The sequence below is a fragment of the Schistocerca gregaria genome, chromosome 2, assembly GCF_023897955.1.
Source record: "Schistocerca gregaria isolate iqSchGreg1 chromosome 2, iqSchGreg1.2, whole genome shotgun sequence".
NCBI lineage: Eukaryota > Metazoa > Arthropoda > Insecta > Orthoptera > Acrididae > Schistocerca > Schistocerca gregaria.
In genome coordinates, this window is record NC_064921.1 from 632323078 (window position 1) to 632344993 (window position 21916).

At 42.5% G+C, this 21916-nt stretch overlaps 1 protein-coding gene across 1 annotated transcript in view; it reads right to left on the reverse strand.

Annotated features, from left to right (window-relative positions):
- The window catches only part of LOC126336283 (trans-Golgi network integral membrane protein 2-like), a 185865-nt gene that overhangs the window by 134777 nt on the left and 29172 nt on the right, over nt 1-21916 (reverse strand). The gene's annotated exons all lie outside the window — the stretch shown is intronic.

The following is a 21916-nucleotide window of genomic DNA, read 5'->3' on the forward strand; positions in this document are numbered from 1 at the left end:
TGGAAACTAATTACCATACTTGGAAGCATCAATGTGCAGAGTGTGAGTTGCATGATTTCCATGTGTCACAGTGTCACCGTCCAGTTCCATCTATGGCCACCAGGTGCCGTGATCAATCATTATAATTACAGTCTCATACACCTGATCAGTTACAGTGCACTTGATGTGTCAACATGTGACTTTGCAGATGGAGCAGAGTGTTATTAGTGAAGCTATATTATCAAAACAACAGTAATGCTGTAGCTGCACTTTGAGAATATTACTAGCTGAAAGGATTACAGAAGGGTCTTCTTTCTCCACCTGCTGTGCAGTGCATGATGAAGAAGTTCAAATCAACTGGAGAACTGGACATCACACCGGAAAGAGGCCGACAACCAGTTGCACCACAGGTGGATTTCTGAAATCGCTGTTGCTATGGCAGACAATGCTGTGTGCAATTCCCAATCACCAGGCAGTGCAGGTGCTATGTCATGACAGTTGAACGTCCCATGCTGCACTGTACAGGAGGTGCTTTAAACCACTGTCAAATGGTAACTGTACAAGATCCATATCACACAGCAGCTTGCACCTCAGGACACACAACAATGTTTTGACTATGCTCTCCATTTCCTCACACATCTCTCATGAAATTCACCTGCTTCTCTGTAACACATTTGAAAATGATCAAATCATCAGCCAATCATTTCTAAATGCTTGGCTGGCACTAGCGCCTGATCTCACTCCCCTTGATTTCTGGTTGTGAGGCTACCTGAAGGACAGTGTTTACTAGGGTAACATTCACACGTGCTGATCTGAAGTGTAGCGTATCAAGAGAGGTAGCCAGCATACCTGCGGATATGCATTGTTCTGCTGTGTGCAATCCTGTGGTTTCTGACTCTTCTTGACACTGATGGGCACCATATTGAGCCCCTTTTGTAGGAGCAATAGTACTGGCACATAATTGTTATGATGCACCATAGCAGCACATTAAATGTATTTCAAATGAAATGATTCTGCATTATTTCTCTTCCCCATGTCCTTGACATTGATGCTACCAGGTTTGGTCCTTTTACAATAATTAATTTACTTGTTATAACATGTTAAATAGGGAATGTTTAGCCACCCGGTATATGATAACAAATCACAGCAGCTATAAATCATTCAATTAACAGCTAATGTTCATGAACTGTTATACAATAATACAACTCATTCATGTTATATCAAACTTATCATTAATACTCACACATTTAAAGAAGAACAATCTAACCAATATGATCTCAAAACTTCCTGGCAGATTAAAACTGTGTGCCAGACCGAGACTCAAACTAGAGACCTTTGTCTTGGGCAAGTGTTCTACTGACTGAGCTACCCCACCATGACTCACAACACATTCTCACAGCTTTACTTCTGCCAGTACCTCATCTCCTACCTTGCAAGCTTCACAGAAGCTCTCCTGCAAAACCTGCAGGCTAGCACTCCTGGAAGAAAGGATACTGTGGAGACATGGCTTAGTCATAGCCTAGGGGATGTTTGCAGAATGAAATTTTCACTCTGCAGCAGTGTGTGTACTAATGTGATACTTCCTGCAGATCAAAACTGTGTGTTGGACTGATACTTGAACTTGAGACTTTTGCCTATGTGAGCAAGTGTTCTACAAACTGAGCTTCCCAAGCATGACTCATGACCCATCCTCACAGCTTTACTGGACCAGTGCTCTGAGGATACCCTCAATGAATTTTCATTGTCAGCATAGGAACTAGCAGCAGCTACAAGTAAGGATCAATTTCTGCACAGAGTAATCGCAATGGTTCAGCAGGAATGGTCAGAACATTTTCCTGTGGGATCAGACCCAGTGCTCGAGATGTATTTCAAACTTCATGATTGGTACAACACTGTAAAAGGTGTCCTACTGTTCAGTAAAGATGATCAGAATTGCCAAACTGTATTCCACAGTCAGCGTACCAACATGTCTTTGGATGATACATGCATCAAATTGTGGTATGTCCCACATGAAAGGACTGGTGACATGTATTTTGGCCAGCAAATGATTCTATGACTGTTCCTGTTCAGCAAGCACCCACAACCAGGCAGCCATGGTGCAAAAATTTGCGTTATGGGATCAGGTGCATGTGGACTACACCAATCACTAGAGGGCATTTGACTTGGTGATAAGCCTCCTCTAATTTCCCACATGCTGCTCAGTTGTCCTTCACAGCATTGCATATTACGATTTGGGTCTTAGCTGTCATTTTTGCTCTCAAAGGTGTGCAAGAGGACAATGGTTGCCAGTTTGTGTATGAGGACTTTGAAGCATTCTGTCTCCGCAGAGGAATTCAGCACCTGACCACTGTGCCATTCCATCCAGCATCAAATGCAGAGTTTGCATTGTTGAGCAGTTCATCATGACATTCAAGTTGCAATTAAAGGAGATGGTTTTTTTTTTTTTTTTTTTTTTTTTTTTAAACGTCCTTCTGAGCATCTCCAATCAGTGAGTGCAGTCTGGCAGAAATGACACATGGCTAGTGGTGACATGATCTCTTCAACCTATTGTGCATAGTGCCATGTTCTCCTGGCCCATGGCCATGTCATGACATCTGAAAGGTTTCGCAGTCTGGACACATACATCATGTGGACACTGGATGGACACAAGGCATCATGGGGGGGCCCATAAGAGGTGACTACAACATACAGGGTGATTCACGAACATATGCAAATATTTTAATGTTATTCTACAAGTAAAACTAAAAACAAAAGTTCACATAAACTTAGGTCTGCAAATGTTTAGTTACAGAGTAACAGCTAATAAAAGACTTTGCCTGAAATTTAGCAACTTTGCTAATATGAAGCCACCTCAAAACTGTATGAGGTTAAAGTAAAGCAAGATTTCCATTTATTTTGTTGTTATTGGTCTGGTGAATCTATTAAATTATGGCCCAGACATGTATCTGCAGTAGTTTGCCAGAAAATCCAGAGAAGCAAAGATTATTATACAAGTACATTTGTTTACTTTCCCTTAAGAATGTAGAAATGTTTATGTCATTGTTGGCAACCAGTAGTGAGTTGTTTCAGTCATTTCCTAACCTTGAAGTGAGTTACTTTTCTGTGTTGTTCAGTGAAGAACATAATAACAATAGTGAATTTGAGTGAAATCACATAGTAACTGTTGTAGTTTGTAGATTATTTATAAAATAGGGATGCCTTTCAAATTTACAGTGGAGGAATATGCCGATATGGTGTTTATTTATGGTAAGTGTGATGGTAATGCTACGGCAGCAGTTAATGAATATCATGTACAATGTTCAACTTGGAGGATTCCAAATGCACAGACAATTAGCCAGGGTATTTCGAATGTTATGGGAGACAGGTTCTCTATTTAGCCTTCATTATCAGTACGAGCACTCAATACTTGAAGATGATGATGAGGATATTACAGATTCTGTTCAATGCAGCCCAGGTACCAGTTGTAATGTAACGGACTACTGAAGAGTGCGATACCACCCTTATAGTCGCATCTGCCCTTGCAGGCTCAGTGCTCCAATTTCATTTCTATGATTTTTTTAATTTAATATTATTGTATGTAGTATTTAATTTTGCCCAAATCTTTTTTATTATATTATTCTATAATGTGAACTTTATTTGTTTATTTCTGGAGAATATGTTGGCACCAGTGTGAGCCAAAGACATTCATGTGTGAAAGGTAGAGAGTCGGACATTGTTAAGGTGACTGTTGGAGGGAGTTAGTTGGACTGTTGTGGGGAGAGCGTGGTTTTGTGAGGTGGACTGTTGATGGGAGTATGGAAGGAAGTGTGTCGTCTTATATAGAGAGTATCTATAAACAGTATGTGATATGAAGATGGAAATTATTGTGAAAAAGTTCAATTAATAAAAATGAAGAATCAATTGTAAAACAAAAAGCGAGTACCAGTTTTCATTAGCACACAAAGACCCGGACCTAATATTAACAATGTTAGATGGATGGAACGCACCATGACGAGAATCAAGACAATGAGACCAAATTCAGCATCTAAAGGTAAGGTATTTTAATTAGTTTTAGTATTTTGTGATGTATCATTCTTTTGTCTAAATATTAAGCTTAAGATCGTCGTCAATTGATCATCATAATCTCAGGGTTTGAAATAGCATTTAAATGAATTGAAATTTTGTCACTTGATATTTGATTTTCACCCCGGATGAAAGAGGGTACATTACACAGTACACGACATATCTATCAATGATTAGGTATTTTACAATCTTAAGGTATGGTGTACACTGAAGTACAATACTCTGTATCTTTACTATTAAGTAAAAGTGCATCATTTACATCCGGGAGATCCTGCCCTTCGCTTGGAGTTGTGCAACTGGTTAAATACTAATCGGCAGCTAGACAAATACATTACATTTACTGATGAGGCACAGTATACTCAATATGGTATAAAGAATTTACATAACGAGCACATGTGGTCTGAAGCAAACCAATATGCAACACTGCAATGCAATTTCCAGCAGCAATTTAGCATACATGTATGGTGTGGTATAATGAACACACACTTTATTGGACCATGTTATGTGGGACAGAATCTCTACCTACTGTTCATAATCAGTATGGGCACTCAATATGTCCCAGGACATCTAAATGGCGAGATGTACTTACAATTCCTTCAGGAAGAAATGCCCCACTTGCTCAAAGATGTTCCATTTGCTACGCAATTGGAAATGTATTTTCAACATGATGCAGTGCCTCCACATTTCACCAACACCATTACTACACATTCAAATGAACATTTTTCCCCAGAAATGGATTGGTCGTGGTGCTACACGTCTGTGGCCACCCAGATCACCTGATTTATCACCAATGGATTTTTGTGTACAAGGCTGGATGAAGGAGACAGTTTATGAGGACAAAGTCAATACACATGAGGCATTACTTGCTCGCATTATGAATGCAATAGACGAAATTAAGTATAACCCTGTGAAACTGAAACAAGCAACAAAATCTGTTCATAAATGTGCAGTTAAATGCATTGAACTCAGTGGAGACATTTTTGAACATTTATTGTGAATGTACTGTGAAATTGTGTGTACATTGTACAACTTCCTTAAAACTGAGCTTTGTTTTTTCTGGTTTGACATGAATTCATGTGTGCTATGGTATAAATAAAAGCAGATTATTTGACACATTAATACAGTTTCAATGTTATTAACATCATTTTTCCAAAATTAAATACTCTATAACTTCTGCTGAAAACTTTTTACAATTTTCTGGAATTTAAAATACAAATTGGGCAGAATAAAATTTTTACAAAATAATGTCTTTGCTTCTCTGGGTGTTCTGAAAAACTACTGCAGATACACATCTGGGACATGTTTCATTTGATTACCAGATAAATAACAACAAAATAAATGGAAATCATGCTTTACTTTAACCTCATATAGTTTTGCGACGGCTTTGTATTAGCGAAGACAGACCTATCTATCGTTTATGAACTTTTTTCTTTAGTTTTACTTGTACAATAACATATTAAAATATTTGCATATCTTCATGAATCACCCTGTATAATTGCTACATCTCAGTAGTGCCTGACACCAGGTGAACTAGCCTATGCCACGCGTCCAGCTAAGCAGCTGGCACCATACCTCAGGCACACAAGAACCCACAGGATGGGCACGAATGACAAGTCAACTTATGATCCCAGCAAGCTGCACCCACAGAACTTTCCCACAGCCTATGTGCCACTCATCATGTAACTTAAGCCCATGACCGGAGAGACCTACCACCCAGGAGACCTGCTTATCAGGGAAGGATCTGATGGAACAGGGCAGGATATGATGAAAGCAAAATACTTCTCCCCGTTTTCAGTGCAGCTAGCACAAATTGCCGTCTCCATCCACCCCCTCTGTATCAGTTCTTGATCACCAGTCTCTGGTGGAGCCTCAGCCTGTCACATGCCCTGATGTCCTGATAGAGTATGTAACCAGGCAGAGCCTCTGGAGAAGATCCATGTTGCCCCCATCCTTTACTCAGTGGCTCCAGCATAGGCCAGGGAATTTTTTGTTCTATGTGTCTCTTAAAGGTGAAAAGGACTTGGTGTCCCCACCAGATGAGGAACTGTTCAGGATCAAGATGGTCTGTAACTCCATCGTAAGTGGCTGCAGTGTTGTGTACATTGAGCAGCACCTTTTGATGCATATATTTCATGGTGCAACCTCATGGACTCCAAGTTCAGTCACTTGGTACCCCTGGTCCAGATTGTTTTTTTTTTTTTTTTACTGTGGCCTATACTCACTTTCATTTCGTGTTGGCATGCTTTGCACAGTTGCGCTCTCTTAGTTGTGTGTTTGTCACTGATTGTTGAAAGTGTCCCCCCTTTGCAGCATGGGAAACAAAGTGATGGCCAAACTCTTCCCACATGTAAAAAAGCATCCATTGTAGTATGGCGTTCACTGCAGTAGAGACACAGCTTCAAAGGTCAGCCTGAGTTTTTAGTAGAAGTGGGATGTAAACAGCCTCTTTAACATAGCCCCACAAGACAACATCACAGGGCAAGAGATCTGGGGATCTCGGTAGCCAGAAGTGTAGAACCAGTCCTTGATTTCCCCTTTAAACTATCTATCACAGAGGAAGGGATTGATTTAAAAATCCTCAAACATTATGATGCCATTGGGGCACACCTCCATCCTGTTTGAAAATGAAGTCTGGTGAATCCTTTGGTAAGTTGAGGAAAAAGTCATTGTTCCAACACCCCCAGGTACATTATTTGACTTACAGTGAGTGCTTTCTGCAACAAAGAGTGGTCCATAAACTATTATCCACAACAAGACAAAGAACATGTTTAGCTTCACTGAGTGTGTATGTTTGTGTGTTATTTTATTGTGCCTGTCTACTGGCGCTTTCCCGCTTGGTAAGTCTTGGAATCTTTGTTTTTAATATATTTTTCCCATGTGGAAGTTTCTTTCTATTTTATTTACAAACTTAATAGTAATGTTTATGCTCTTAAAAAGATGCATCACTGTCACAAAATAGTTGCTATTTACCTCCCACTGACCACTTAATATCTAAATGAATAAATTTGGTCTAAATATGTGATGCCATAATAAGAAGTATTGTTCTGTTACTGTAGCTACTGTTTCTAAAAGTGGATCAGAGTTTCTGCAGATCCATCTTCAAGTGTCCTTCAGTGCTATTCAAAATTGCCATAGGGTTAATTTGTGCAGAGTGAATGTCTTCTGTTTTGGATGAGAGTGGCAGATAATCCTGATCACTGTCTGTATATTTTGCGGCCAAGTAAGGCATCAGCCAGTCTTTAAACTTAATCATAAAGGAAGTAGACAATATGCCATCACATACCATATTTTATGGACTAAGACACACTTTGATTTTTAAGCAGTTTAAAAAATAACATTTTTGCCACTTTTATTATTAGACTGCAATTCCAAACTAAAAAAAATTCTTAGTTTATAAAACCAAACTGACTTTTAAAATCCCTGAAAATTATCGTCTGAACTTTCTTCTTCTTCTTCTTCTTCTTCTTCTTCCTATTCATGATCATCATTGCCCTCTTCATGTATAAGAAGGTCTTCACTGCCACTGAGGGTGTTAGTTACACTGTACTTCTTGAAAGATTTAACAATAATGTCTTCTCTCACTCTAGACTGTGACTGCTTTATCCACTGACACTTGTTTGATTGTAGGTTTTTTACAGCTTCCATTGGCATGAATTCACATTGGTTTTCATCCATCATCCATTTGTTCCATTCCTTTCTCATATACACTTTGAGGTGAATGTTTGGGTCAGTTACATCAAACAACACCTCTTTTCAGTAGTTCATCTATTCACCTCTTTACACAAGCAATGCTTACAAAGAACTGCCTATGGCGGAAAAGAGCAAAGATAATCTTAGCTTAGTGTCCAAAGACTATGCTCAGAGTCTAGAGACAACCGTATATCGAAGCTGGTGTCGACCTCATCGGCGCCACATAGCCTCCCCCCTCCCGCAGTACCAAGTGGGGGGGGGGGGGTGACCAAGGTGTTGGCAGGGGTGATCCACAGGAGCCGGACCATGGTCAGCTCGACAGCATCATCGGGGAGCTGTGTGGGTAGATGGCGTGAAGGAAGGTCCGGCCACCGGACCTGGAAGTTGTTGAAGCACGCCGGGTGTCATACTGGGTGTGCTGGTCGTGCGGCGACAGGTGGGACAGCAGTTTGTGAGTGGAACGGAGTGATGATGACAATGTCTCCGGTGGGTGTGGCGAACACACAAAGCACATCCAGGTCAGTGTCGGGTGAGGGGGAACACATTTCACCAGGTCGCAGGGAATGGCGGAGGTTGTGTCATGAGCCCCGGATAAAGGGGAACACACGACGAACAGTGTATCATCGCGTATTATTATAGAGATATCATGGATTATGTCAGGGGAACAGGCACAAACACCTCGAGCAAGGGCACGTTCAAGATGGAGGGGGGGGGGGGGGGGGGGGGGGAGAAACCTCAACAGAGCGAGGCAGGCGACGGAGGAGAGGTCGAAGGGACCGGTGAAGGGACCGGCGGCGAGGGCGTGATCGTAGGTAAGCTTGACCTCAGGAGCATGAGGTCACTTGACGGAGTGCGTGAGACTGGAATAGAGAGTGAGGTCAGAGGAGAGCTCGACGATTGGAGCTGGAAGTCATTCAATTGAGTGTGTAAGTCCAACCTGGAGGGAGTCGTCAGAGCGTCGTGAGCCACGACAGTGAGTGGCATGGTCGTGGCCTGAAGGGGGTTAGAAGAAGGCTCAACATCAGCAGACTTAAGTCTGTTGATAGAGACTGTGACGTCTGAATCTTTCATCTGGATGTCATAGGTGTTTTCTGATCGCCGGAGAACTTGGTATGGGCCGGTATATGGAGGTTGGTGTGGAGCACGGACAGTGTCATCTCAGAGCATGACGTACTCGCAATTGTCCAGAGATTTTGGGACGTGAACCTTAGGGCAGGAATGGCTGGTGGGCGGAGTGATGTGGAGGTTGATGAAGTGGCATCTGACGCGGTCCACGAAGGAACGTAAGTCAGACTGAGGGAGAGAAGCAGAAGGGCTCACAAGTTCAGCAGGGAGAACAATGTTCTGGCCATATAAGAACTCAGCTATTGTGACTTTGAGGTCTTACTTATAGATCGCATGAATGTCAAGTAGCACAAGGGGAAGAGCCACCGTCCAAAGAGAGTCGTGCCATCATAGAGCCGCCTTGAAAGTGTGGTGCAGTGCTCAACTAGCCCGTTACTTTGCGGATGATATGCTGTGGTATGGATGCGCCGGATGCCGCAAATGTTACAAATTTCATTGAACAGGGCCGACTCAAATTGTCTGCCCTGGTCAGTCGTGATGATAGCTGGACATCAGAAACCGCGACACCCATGACTAGATGAAAGCTCAAGCAACAGCTTCTGACATAATATTGGGGATGGGGACAGTCTCTACCCAGCAAGTTGTTCAGGCTATAGACGAGAGAACAAAACAAGAGCCGTCAGAGTGGGGTAGAGGGCCCGACAATGTCAATATGAATATGCTGGAAATGCCCAGGAGGGATCAAAAAGGTGCCGAGGGGGGGTGAAGTGTGCTTGTGTACTTTGCATTGTTGGCACATGATGCGGGAGTGTGCCCATTGCTGTCAATCCTTGTTGACATTTCTCCACACAAAGCGCTCCGCTACGAGGCGGGCTGATGCGTGAACACCAGGATGGGTTAAATTATGCAATGCATTGAAGACAGCTTGATGGAGTGTGATTGGGATGAGGAGGCATAGCATGCCCGTACTGTCGTCGCACCAGATCTCACCAGAAATGCCAGGGAAGGTGGTGCGGATGAAATGTAGTGAAGGGGTGTGTTCTCATCGGCGGGCTGGAGGTTAGGCAGTTCAAAGAGGTCTGACAGTGAATGGACAGCATCTACTCGTGAAAGGAAATCAGCAACTATATTGTCAGCACCCTTTATGTGTCTGACATCAGTGGTGAACTGAGATATGAAGTCCATGTATCTGAAGCGGCGAGGAGGCGGGTCAGCTGGCGGGTTTGTAATGGCCACAGCCAGGGGTTTGTGGTCCGTTAAAACATAGAAAGGGCATACCTCAATGTCAATCTTAAAATGCTTGATCACTTCATAGACCGCGAGCAGCTCCCTGTCAAACACAGAATATTTCCATTGTGCGTTGGTGAGCTTGCACGAGAAGAACTGCAGAGGCAAAGTCTGGCCGTCGATTGTCTGGCTAAGGACAGTGCCGATGGCAGAATCACTCGTGTCTGTGGTGATGAAAAGCTGCACATTGGAATGAGGATGCACGATGGTGAAGGACGCAGCAAGAAGACTTTTGAGGGCGATGAAAGAGTCAGTCATCGCAAGGGTCCATGGAATGGGCCGAGATCCAGAAGTGTGGGTGCCTGCCAAGGCGTCCGTCAGTGGAGCCTGAATCTCCGCAGCACGAGGTAGATGTCGGCAATAATAATTAACCATCCCCAGAAAGTGCCGCAGCTGTTTGAATGACACAGGTCTGGGTAGGTTTAGTATTGTTTGTACCTTCTCAGGGGGTGGTGAAATGCTGTTGGCAGAGACCCCAAAATCAAGAAAAGTGCCAGCGGGTTGATGTAGCTGCAATTTGTCCTGGTTGGTCTCGATGCCTGCTGCCATAAGATTGTTCATAACAGTTTGCTCATGTTGAATGTTGTCCTCGATGGAGGAGCTGAACACAAGAATGTCATCATGGTATGCAAAGCAGAATTGTGGGTCGAATAGCACTTTGTTGATGAAGCGTTACCAGGTGTGGGTTGCGTTTTTCAGACCGAAGGGCATGAATCTAAACTGAAATAACCCAACTGGGGTGGTGATTGCAGTCTTCTTGATGTCTTCAGTTGCCATGGGGATCTGGTGGCAGGCCCATTTGCAATCAATGACAGAGAACATGGTCACACCTGCGAGGGAACTGGTAAAGTCGGCAATGTTGGGTATGGGGTAGGTGTCCATAATTGTTCATGCGTTTAGTCGACGGTAGTCTATGGACATGCGCCAGGACCCGTCTTTCTTGGGTGTTATATAAATGGGGGTAGACCAGCTCCTGGCAGAGGGTTCAATGATGCAGGAGCTTAGAAGTTCAGAAATCTGCTTCTTAAGGTCGGAGAGGCGCTCGTGACAAAGTCGACGTGGCTTACTGGAAATCGGGGGGCCTGGCATGAGGCGAAGCTTGTGAACTGTGCCATTGGTGATGATGGAAATGTTACCGGCGCCACAGGAGGCAGTTTGTTTACAATGTGTGGCGGACAGGGCAGGCAAGGTATGGTCATGGTGTTCGGAGCCACTCAGGGGATCTGACGGGAGCCAAGGTGGCGAAGTGTCCCAGGAGTCAACATGACAACAGTGGTTGGGTGAGCTCGGTAGAGCTCGTGAAGCGTTAGTGAGTCCATTGTCTGAGGATGTGGCCTGTGGCAGCACAGTCGTGGGCGAAGCACTAGGCACGAGTGCACTGTTTGTGTTGTCAGTGGCGGTCGTACGGCGGCACGCAGGAGCCGAAGTTGCATAGTATGAGGTGCTGTCTGCAAGGGGTTGGGTAGGAGCTGTCAGTTTGGGAGCACGTGACGCTCATCACGCATGCGCACTCATGTCCAGCCGAGTGTCAAATTCTGCCGTGTTGGGGGGGGTGTGGTTCTGTGGAACTGTCAGTACACATTATGGTAGATAGCACAGCACAGTTGCAAGGGGTAGTAGGAGGAAAGACACAGAGGCTCGATTGCTAGGGCTACAAGCAGATTCAGTGCGCTTACTGAGCTTGCATTGTCCTTGCTGCAGTGTCTGTAATTCCCTTGCTGTGTCGGAGACCACCACAGGGGGGGAAGGGGGGGGTTTGCTTGATGGAGCACAGGGGAAGTGAGTCTTGGACGGGTGATGAAAAACAGTGTTTCATACTAGGTCCGGTGAAAGTTTGTGGTGTCACAAGAAGTCAGTGCTTAGTATAGGTTCCTCAATATCGCACACTAAAAAAGTCAACTCGAGTTTGCAGTTTGCGGAGAGTGAGATGACGTGGGAAGTTGAACCCAAGCATTGTAGTTTAGTGGAGTTGACGGCTTGTAGTGACGTGTGGTGGGAGCAAATGTTCTTGGATGCTACAGACGTGGGCAGTACGGACACATCAGCACCCGTGTCAACAAGGAACAGTTGTTCCGAAGACATGTCTTTGACATATAAGCATCCACAAATGTTAGGTCGTTCACGAACAGAGTGAAGCACTGGGAGATGCCTGTCTTGTGTGCAGGAGGCGGCACCTGAACCTACCTGCGACCGGCATTTGGGAAACAGCAAGGTGGTCTGCAGTTCCTTGCTGCATCACCAAAACGTGTGTGGAAGTAGCAGCAGGGGTAATGTGGATGTGCATTCTGCAGACAGCCCATAGCCAAGGGGAAAGGACGAAGGTCCGTGCCTGCCGAAGAATTGACTGCAGGAGGCAGGAGGGAGAGAGGCCATCGGTGGTGCCGGCGAGTGGTTACTGGTGTCCAAAATAACGCGGTGTCCATGGCGTGCAGGGGGAGTGTGAAGCTGTTGGTAGGAGGCAGTTTCAGTTTGATGGGTGTGAAGCTCGCATTGTAGTGAAGAATGAGCTTAGTCAGCGGCGCAGATAAGTATGTCAGTTGCTTGATCTTCAAGGCAAGAGATGGCAGTTGGACAGAAAGAGGAAGTTTCTTGATCCAGATAGACAAGAGTGTGTTATTGGCCATGGCCTGGTTGTTAACGAGGAGTTGGAGGCAGCGTCACAACTGTGATGGAGTCAAGTCGCGGAGTTGTTCCTCATAGATGAGCTGCTGGACCTTCTCAGTCGACGTCTATGTAACACGTTCCAGTATTGTCCTCTTGATAGAAGTGTATATGTCTACCTGAGGAGCTGTGGTGACTAAATCATGAATCAAGTCAGCATTTTCGTGGAGATTGTTCATGAGACAAATATACTGTGACTGGCCATCAAGCGAATAATATTGAAAGATCTGCTCCACTAAGGCGAACCAGAATTCAGGATCCTCGATGGAGAATAAAGGTAGTTTTGGTAGTTTTGCGAGTGGTGGCGGCCTGGAAGCAGCCTGACGGTGAAGTGCGGAAGCAGATGTGAGGTCCAAAGTGTGCAATTGTATTCTCGAGCCTTCACAGCTCGGTTCGGCAGCTCGATGGAGCTGTAAACTGGCCCTGGGGCCCTGTGGTAGAGTGAAGGTGGCACATTGTGGTGGAGCATGATGTGTCACATTGCGGAAGGCTGATGCGGAAGAGGCACCGGTTTGTGCCGAAAACGAATGTGGAAGCTCGACAGCAGCCAGCGTGGATGTGACAGGAGAGATGTGTTTCATGGAAGGTGGCACGTCGCGGATGGGTGACGCGGAAGAGGCACCCGCATGTGCCGAGAATGGTTGCGGAGGTTCGACTGGAGCCGGTGTGGATGCAACAGGTGAGAAATAATTCATGAACTGTGGGCGCATGTTAACACGCTGATAGCTCGACAAGAGAGCTGAGCTGTAATCACCTGTGTGGCAGGGAGGCGGCAGAGGTGTGGGCTGAACCAAAGCACCATGTGTATAGTGATGCCAAACATGGGGTGAGTGGTAAAAAGGTTCATTGTTCATAGTCACTCCACTCAAAATCACATTTGGATAAGGTGAGAGCCGTGGCACAGAGCACTGGGTCATAGTAGCAGAATATAGGGTGTTGTTAGGCCCACTAGACCACTTGTTGTTCATGTTGCAGGCTGATGTGCCAAAGTCGGAAGACACATATTGATGTGGGACAGAAGTAGCAGCAAGCATGGTCAGAAGCTGAGGTGAAAGGCCCATGAGCCTGGCAGGGCCGACCACATGGCTGTAGTTAACATGGGGTTGTACGGAGTAGGGCGTCGAGAATTGTTGCTCCTGCAGTGGAATGTTGTCCAATGAAACATTAATGGAGTTCGATGTTGGTACCACACTGTATCAACAGCCATAAGTAGTGGTGGCACAGTTGGTGGAGCTAGGCACACGAGGTGGCGGGAACAAAGGCATTTGGTAACCAGAGTCATGCATGTTCCTAACCTTATTTATTGTCGCAGGCTTGGAAACGTCCGGCGAAATCGGCGTAATCGTCGAGTGAGAGGCATCATGTTGCAGTCCTGGTGGGTGTACATCGCCCACAACACGATTCATGTCGATCACAAAATCCAGCATTATGCATTGGGCAGAAGTCATTGTTCGAATGCTCTGTCAATGTAATACATGTGAAAATAACCAATGCGGAGGCCTCGGATACAGTAAAACAGCGAGGACCGAAGACATTACATCATGTCATGGTCACCAGTGAGGTGAATGTTCGAGTCAGTTACACCAAACAATGCCGTTTTAACAGTAGTTCATTTATTCACCTCTTTACACAAGCAAGGATTACAAAGAACTGCCTATGGCGGAAGAGAGCAAAGATAATCTTAGCTTAGTGTCCAAAGACAATGCTCGGAGTCTAGAGAGAAATGTATATCGATGCTGGTGTCAATCTCATTGACACCACAACTTTAAATGGTTTATTTATTGAGAAATAAACAGGTAGGAATAGTGAATTACGGCATCCCAGAATAACAGAAAACTTTGTATTTCCTTGTCTCAATTCGTCTTTCGTAGAATTTTTCAAGTGACTGCTCTACTGACCTAGCATAACAAGAGAATCCTTCTTCAATAAATCATCTTTCCTTCTCTCCCACACTCTGTTAACTCATAATTTCATACCAGCCTTGTCCATCCAACCCTTGTCATGTACATGAACAACAACACCTGTCAATATTTCAGAAGGTTTCACATTGTTTTTCACTTGAAAATGATCATTGCATTAAGTTTAGCACCAGCATCACAACATGAAAGGACAACAGTGTAGTGCATTTTTTGTTTTTATATTTACAGTTCAGCACTTTTCTGTTATGTGGTACATCAAATGTCAGAGGGGTTTCATCTGTATTCGCTACTTGGCTTAGTTCCAAATTGGTTTTCTTTCTATGTTGAATAATAAAGTGATGGAAAGATAATATTTTCTCTTCATACTCTTGTGGCATTTCCTGAGATTGCAAGCTAAGTCCATTATGCTTCATAAACCTGTAGCACCAACGAACTCCTTGTTTATAGTCTGTTAGCTCCTCTGTAGTGCTAGCTTATGAGTGTATATTAGAAACATTTTTGTATTAATTCCAATGTCATTTTGACAGTGTCTCCTTGAATCCATTTCAGGCCATCGTCTTCTATTTTTTGCCATTTTGCATTCAGTCCTCTCTTTGCAATTTAGTCTCCTTCAATTTTTTCAGTTCTTCTTTACTAGCCCACCAATCACAAATGGTTTTTTTCTGTTGGCGGAGGGCTAAAATGCTGCTCAGCTGCTGTTTCCATGTTCTTCTGCATGTGCTATTACTTTCAATTCATAGCTTGCATCATACAAATACCTTTTTATTTTTTTCGATTATGAACGTAGCTACTAACAAAAATATTGTTCTGTTACCAATAACATAAATCACTTTGAAGATCACTGGCACTGTAGGCTGCAATGATGCATCATAGGATATGCAGTGTTCTGGGTTTGATATGTTGGGGTGAGAGGGAGACAGTGTTAGCAAGCTTGTGGATCCCTGCAACTCATGTTTGTCCTATTGGTGCACTGCTGCTGCCAGTTGAATCCAATGTTGCCAGATAGAGGTAGGTTTCTTTTGTTCAGTTTAAGTGTAAACTGGGCATCATCTTGGCAACCAACAATATTTCAGCAGGTGCATATTCTGTCATTTTCAAGACACAAATGTACACAAGCAGATATATATATATATATATATATATATATATATATATATATATAGAGAGAGAGAGAGAGAGAGAGAGAGAGAGAGAGAGAGAGAGAGAGAGAGAGAGATGCAAGTAAATTGAAACCCTGGGCATGTGGGGTGTAGGCAGCAAGATAAAGAGTCCACTGTAAACAACTAGCATCACCACATAACAAAGGTAACCAGTTACGGAAGTCATATTTAGTGTATATTAATTACCAGCAAGTAACATTAACTCGGTCCCTCTTTTGCCAATGGCAAAACAGCAGGATTCTAAGTACAAGTTAAGAAGAACCTCTGTCTCTATTTATGAGGTCACTTGCTAATTTAATAACAGCTGTTACCTTATTTGTACTATCCCAACAGCTGGAAGTGAGTGCCAGAATTTCATCATTGTTATACAGGGTGATTCAAAAAGAATACCACAACTTTAGGAATTTAAAACTCTGCAACAACAAAAGGCAGAGCTAAGCACTATCTGTCGGCGAATTAAGGGAGCTATAAAGTTTCATTTAGTTGTACATTTGTTCGCTTGAGGCGCTGCTGCTAGGAGTCAGCGTCAGTTGATACTAAGATGGCGATCGCTCAACAGAAAGCTTTTTGTGTTATTGAGTACGGCAGAAGTGAATCGACGACAGTTGTTCAGCATGCATTTCGAACGAAGTATGGTGTTAAACCTCCTGATAGGTGGTGTATTATACGTTGGTATAACCAGTTTACAGAGAATGAGTGTTTGTGCAAAGGGAAAAGTTCTGGACGGCCGAGAACGAGTGATGAAAATGTGGCACGCATCCAGCAAGCATTTGTTCGCAGCCCAGGAAAATCGACTTGCAGAGCTAGCAGAGAGCTGCAAATTCCACAGTCAACTGTATGGAGAGTCCTACGAAAAAGGTTAGCTATGAAACCTTATTGTCTGAAATTGGTTCAAGCACTGTCTGCAGCTGATAAGATTAAAAGAATCGATTTCTGTGATTTTATTATTGCTCAAATGGAAACAGATGAATCTTTCGTTTCAAAGATTGTGTTTAGTGATGAAGCAACTTTCCACACTACCGGGAAAGTCAACCATCACAATGTCTGTATATGGGGCACTGAGAATCCACGGGAAACAACTCAGTATGAATGTGACTCGCCTAAGGTGAACGTTTTCTGTGCCATTTCAGCCAATAAAGTGTTTGGTCCCTCCCTCAGCTCGAACAAGAAGCACAACAATTCATATTTCAGCAGGATGGAGTGCCACCACATTGGCACTTATCTGTCTGTAACTACCTGAATGTCAACTACCCGAGGTGATGGATTGGCCGCCAGGCAGCCCGTGACAGAGCACTTCATCACTGGCCTCCAAGAAGCCCTGATCTTACCCCCTGCGATTTTTTCTTATGGGGGTATGTTAAGGATATGGTGTTTTGGCCCATTCTCCCAGCCACCATTGATGATTTGAAACGAGAAATAACAGGAGCTATCCAAACTGTTACGCCTGATATGCTACAGAGAGTGTGGAAGGAGTTGGAGTATCGAGTTGATATTGTTCGAGTGTCTGGAGAGGGCCATATTGAACATCTCTGAACTTGTTTTTGAGTGAAAAAAAACCTTTTTAAATACTCTTTGTAATGATGTATAACAGAAGGTTATATTATGTTTCTTTCATTAAATACACATTTTTAAAGTTGTGGTATTCTTTTTGAATCACCCTGTATTCCCTAAGATAACCAGTGCCAATGCAATGTTCTGTGCTAGCAGATTTGCTCAGTTGAGTAAGCATGTTAGCTATTTGTAGTAAAAACACCAGTCCTCCACAGCATTGATGGTGTGACCAATCTATCGCATTCCACAACTTCAAAGTATGCAGTAGACACCTGCCTCACACAAACCAAGATATGCCTTACAGACCCTAAAATGGGCCTAACCTTAAGCAGTGTTGAAGAACACACTTCACACCAAATTTCACAGAATATGACCAATCCTGTTGGAGATTCTACTTGCAAAAGGTGAAAAGACCATAGACTTAGTTGCCTCCTCATTATTTTCATCATTAATCCAACTCATGGTTGGTTGATAGTGCAATGCACGTCTAGTCTTTATTTCATTATAATCATTCTAACAAGGTGACTTTGAGGTTAACTAACTCCATTCAAAAGTTTTCAGGATCTGAAATAATGTAGGCCCTATGAACCAAGGTACGAAGTATGCTTTCACACTGAGCCAGATGGTAACAGCTGTCAATTTAAACATGTGAGTTGGCTTCCTATAAAAGGCATTTCCCAATGTACCATCAACTGTTCTCTTGACCAACACGTCAAGAGAGGGAAGCCATCCATTCTTTTCCACGGAGAATAATGAGGTGGAGTGAATTCAGATGTTCAAGAAGCTACTTAAATTCTCACTTACTTGAGGCAAAAATATAAAAATATCATCTACATATAAAAAACTACATAGGTTTCAGTGCCAACAACTCCAGGGCACATTCCTTGAAATTTTCCATGAAGAGATTTGCAAGTCTAAAACAAATTAGGTTCATCAATTCAGCACCAAACCTAACCTCAATTAACCATAATGAATGCAACTGAGGAAGGTGAGTGATGAGAGAGATCACATGAAAACTTACTAAAATATCAGAGGCATTCAAACACAACCCTTTTGACTGACACAGGAAATCTGATGAGGTCTTAATGTGATGTATGCACCAACCTAGTAGTGGGCTGACAGAGCAGCAAGATGTTTTGCTGCATGATATGTCAGAGCACCATTGTTACTGACAGTAGGCCTAAGAGCATCATCTTCCTTTTGTATCATCTGAAGGCCTCATAATCTAGGGGGACAGCTTAATAAAAATTTAGATTCTTCACAGTTTCCTGTGATAGTGAACTTTTCTTCAGTAGGTCATTACTCTTCCTCCCAACTGTGTTTCCAAAGTTAGCTCTGTTTCTGAGATATACTGTATCAGATAGTAAACACTGCATCCTTTGAACATAATCCTGCTTGTCTAACACAGCTATAGCATTGTCCTTGTCCATAGGTATGATAATAATATCAGTGACTGAAAAGCAATCCTCTCAGCTGCTGTAATACTATACTTGAGTCAACGTACAATGTTTCTCTCCTAATATCCTCAGTAGCATCCTGAAGTAGTTTGAAAACAGCCTGTTCAATAGAACCTATAAAATCAACAACTGGTAAATGATTGGGTGTTGATGCAATGTTTAAAGCTTTCTCTAGCATGGATGAAGCTCCAACATCCAAAGCTTTCTGCTTGGGATTGATCACAGAATAACTAGATGTAATATTACTCTCTAAATCATACGTACATACAAACTTAGCTGAATGCTGTGCAATTACAGAACAAAATTCCCAGTCTGCCTGTGACTGTGTGGCACTGTTTTGCAAATCCCAAGCACATGCTGAAATTTTTGAAGAATGTTCAAGATGTTCAGTAATATTCTAGGTATGTTACATAAAGAGGTAGTAACACCCAGAATGTTTATTCACTGTATTGAAATACAAATGAACTGTCAACTTTTTCAACAAAGTAAATGATGAAAATTTTGGTTATTTGAAGTTTAAAACAATCTGTCTCATTATAGGCAGTGAAACAGTACTTTCAAACAATGGAAAATCCAGGATGGAATGTAATGTGCAAGTTGCGTTTGCATGAGTGTGTGTGTGTGTGTGTGTGTGTGTGTGTGTGTGTGTGTGTGTCTACTGCTGACAAAGGCCTTAATGGACAAAAGTTATAATTGTGCGAATCTTTTTGTGGTGCCTATCTCGACTCAGCATCTCTGCTATTTGGTGAGTAGCAACTTTCCTTCTCTGGTATTGAAACAGTAGTTTCATCATACATTACAATCACGAGAACTGATTTGATTGCTGCTAAAAGCACAAAACTGGATGTTAAAACTGTAAATTGATGAACGCAGAAACACAGTCAACTCATATAAAAAATGCAATTCAAATGATAACTAGAAGAAAAAGAGAAAAGAATGTAAAATTGCAGAAATGTCACAAAAATTACATGTCATTGCAACAAGTAGAGTTAAGTCAGTTGCCCCCATATTAGAAAAACTACAACCAAAAAAAGAAGTCATATTAATAACAGATGGGGCAAATCATGTTCACCATAACAATACCAATGAAGCTACCAAATCTGCTAGAAGAACCCTGCAAATTAGTGTAAATGTCATCTTACCTAGATGGAAAAATTTGAATCCCCATTTTGTGGGTAAAAAAAGGAAATTGAAGTCACAAACAGGAAACAGAAGAAACTGTCATATCCTTCACAAAGATATTGTTTTTAAAATGAATGGACTAGAAAGAAAACATGATTACCAGGCAGGGCATGCATTTGAGTAATATGGGAAAACAATGTATTTGTGAACAAATAAAAAAGCTGATCGTGAATATTAAAGAGATGAATCAGAATGTTTCTCTTGCATGAAAATGGGTGCAGAAGGCCTGCCAAAGTGTATTAAATATGTATAGCTCCACAGGTAACAACATCAACACTTTATTTACTTGTGCAAAATGTACTTAAAGGACCATTTGAAGATACTATATCCACTTCAACAATAATGTAATAACAACAGCAGTCAAGCATACAGTGACAGCTAGAATGAACAAACAAGCAAAATTCATGAATGGATTGAGGATTTCTTGATGTGGAGGACACAGCATGTTATCATGGATGGAGGGTCATGAGCATATGTGACCCCAGGAAAGTGTAGTAAGACACTCTGCAGATAATATCAATGATAAATTCAGATTTCTTCCAGATGTTACCATTAGCTATAATGAAGAACTGTCTGTGAGAAGCTGCACAAATATTCAGACAGATCTTGATCAGACTTCAAAGTGACACAAAGATTGGCAGCTTACTTTAAATGTTCAGATGTGTAAAACTGTGCACTTCACAAATAAAAAAAATGTAATATTTACAACTAGTTCTACATCCATATGCCACAATCCACCTTACAGTGCATGGTGGACAGTACCCCATACCACTAACAGTCATTTCATTTCCTATTCCGCTTGCAAATATCATGAGGGAAAAGCAACTATCTATATGTCTCCATATCATACCTAATTTTTTATATCTTATACTCATGGCACTTACGTGCACTGCATCTTGGACGCAACAGAATTGTTCTGCAGTCAGCTCCAAATGCTGATTCTCTAAACTTTTTCAATAACATTCCTCGAAAGGAATGTCGCCTTCCCCCCAGGGATTCCCATCTGAGTTCCCAGAGCATCTCCATAACACTAGTGTGTTGTTTGAATCTACCAGTAACAAATATAGCAGCCACCTCTGAATTGCTTTGATGTCTTCCTTTAGTCTGACCTGTTAAGGATCCAAACACTTGAGCAGTACTCAAGAATAGGTCACACTAGTGTCATCATCCTTTAAATGTCAACCACACTTTACTAAAAATCTCCCAATAAATCAGAGTTGATTTTCCACCTTTCCCTTCACAGCCCTCACAGCATTCTTCCATTTCATATCACTTTGCAACATTACACTCAGACAGTCAATCAGGAAACATTTAGGGGTAGCTGCCATTCATCACATCAACTAGAAATTTTGTCTACGTCATTTTGTATCTTACTACAGCCACTCAACAATGACACCTTATGCACACCACAGCATCATAAGCAAACAACTGCAGATCGCTGCCCAATTCCTGTCTGCCAAATCATTTCTGTAGGTAGAGAATAACAACAGTCGTAGCACACTTCCCTGGGACACTCCTAACAATACCCTTTTTCTGAGGAACATTCTCTGTCAAGGACAATATGCTGCATTCTATAAGTTAAAAAGTCTTCAAGCCACTTCCATATTCTCATACCTTTCTTTGACAGCCCCCAATGGGGCTCCGTGTCAAATGCTTTCCAGAAATCTGAAAATATGGAATCTGCTTATTGCCCTTCATCCATCATATGCACTATATCATGTGAGAAAAGGGCAATCTGAGTTTCACACAAGCGATGTTTTCTAAAACCATGCAGATTTGTGGACATAAGCTTCTTGGTCTCAAGAAAATTTATTATATTTGAACTGAGGATGTATTCAAGGAATTTGCAGCAAATAAATGTATGGTATAATGTTCTGCAATTTTGTGGGTCCAGTCTTTTGCC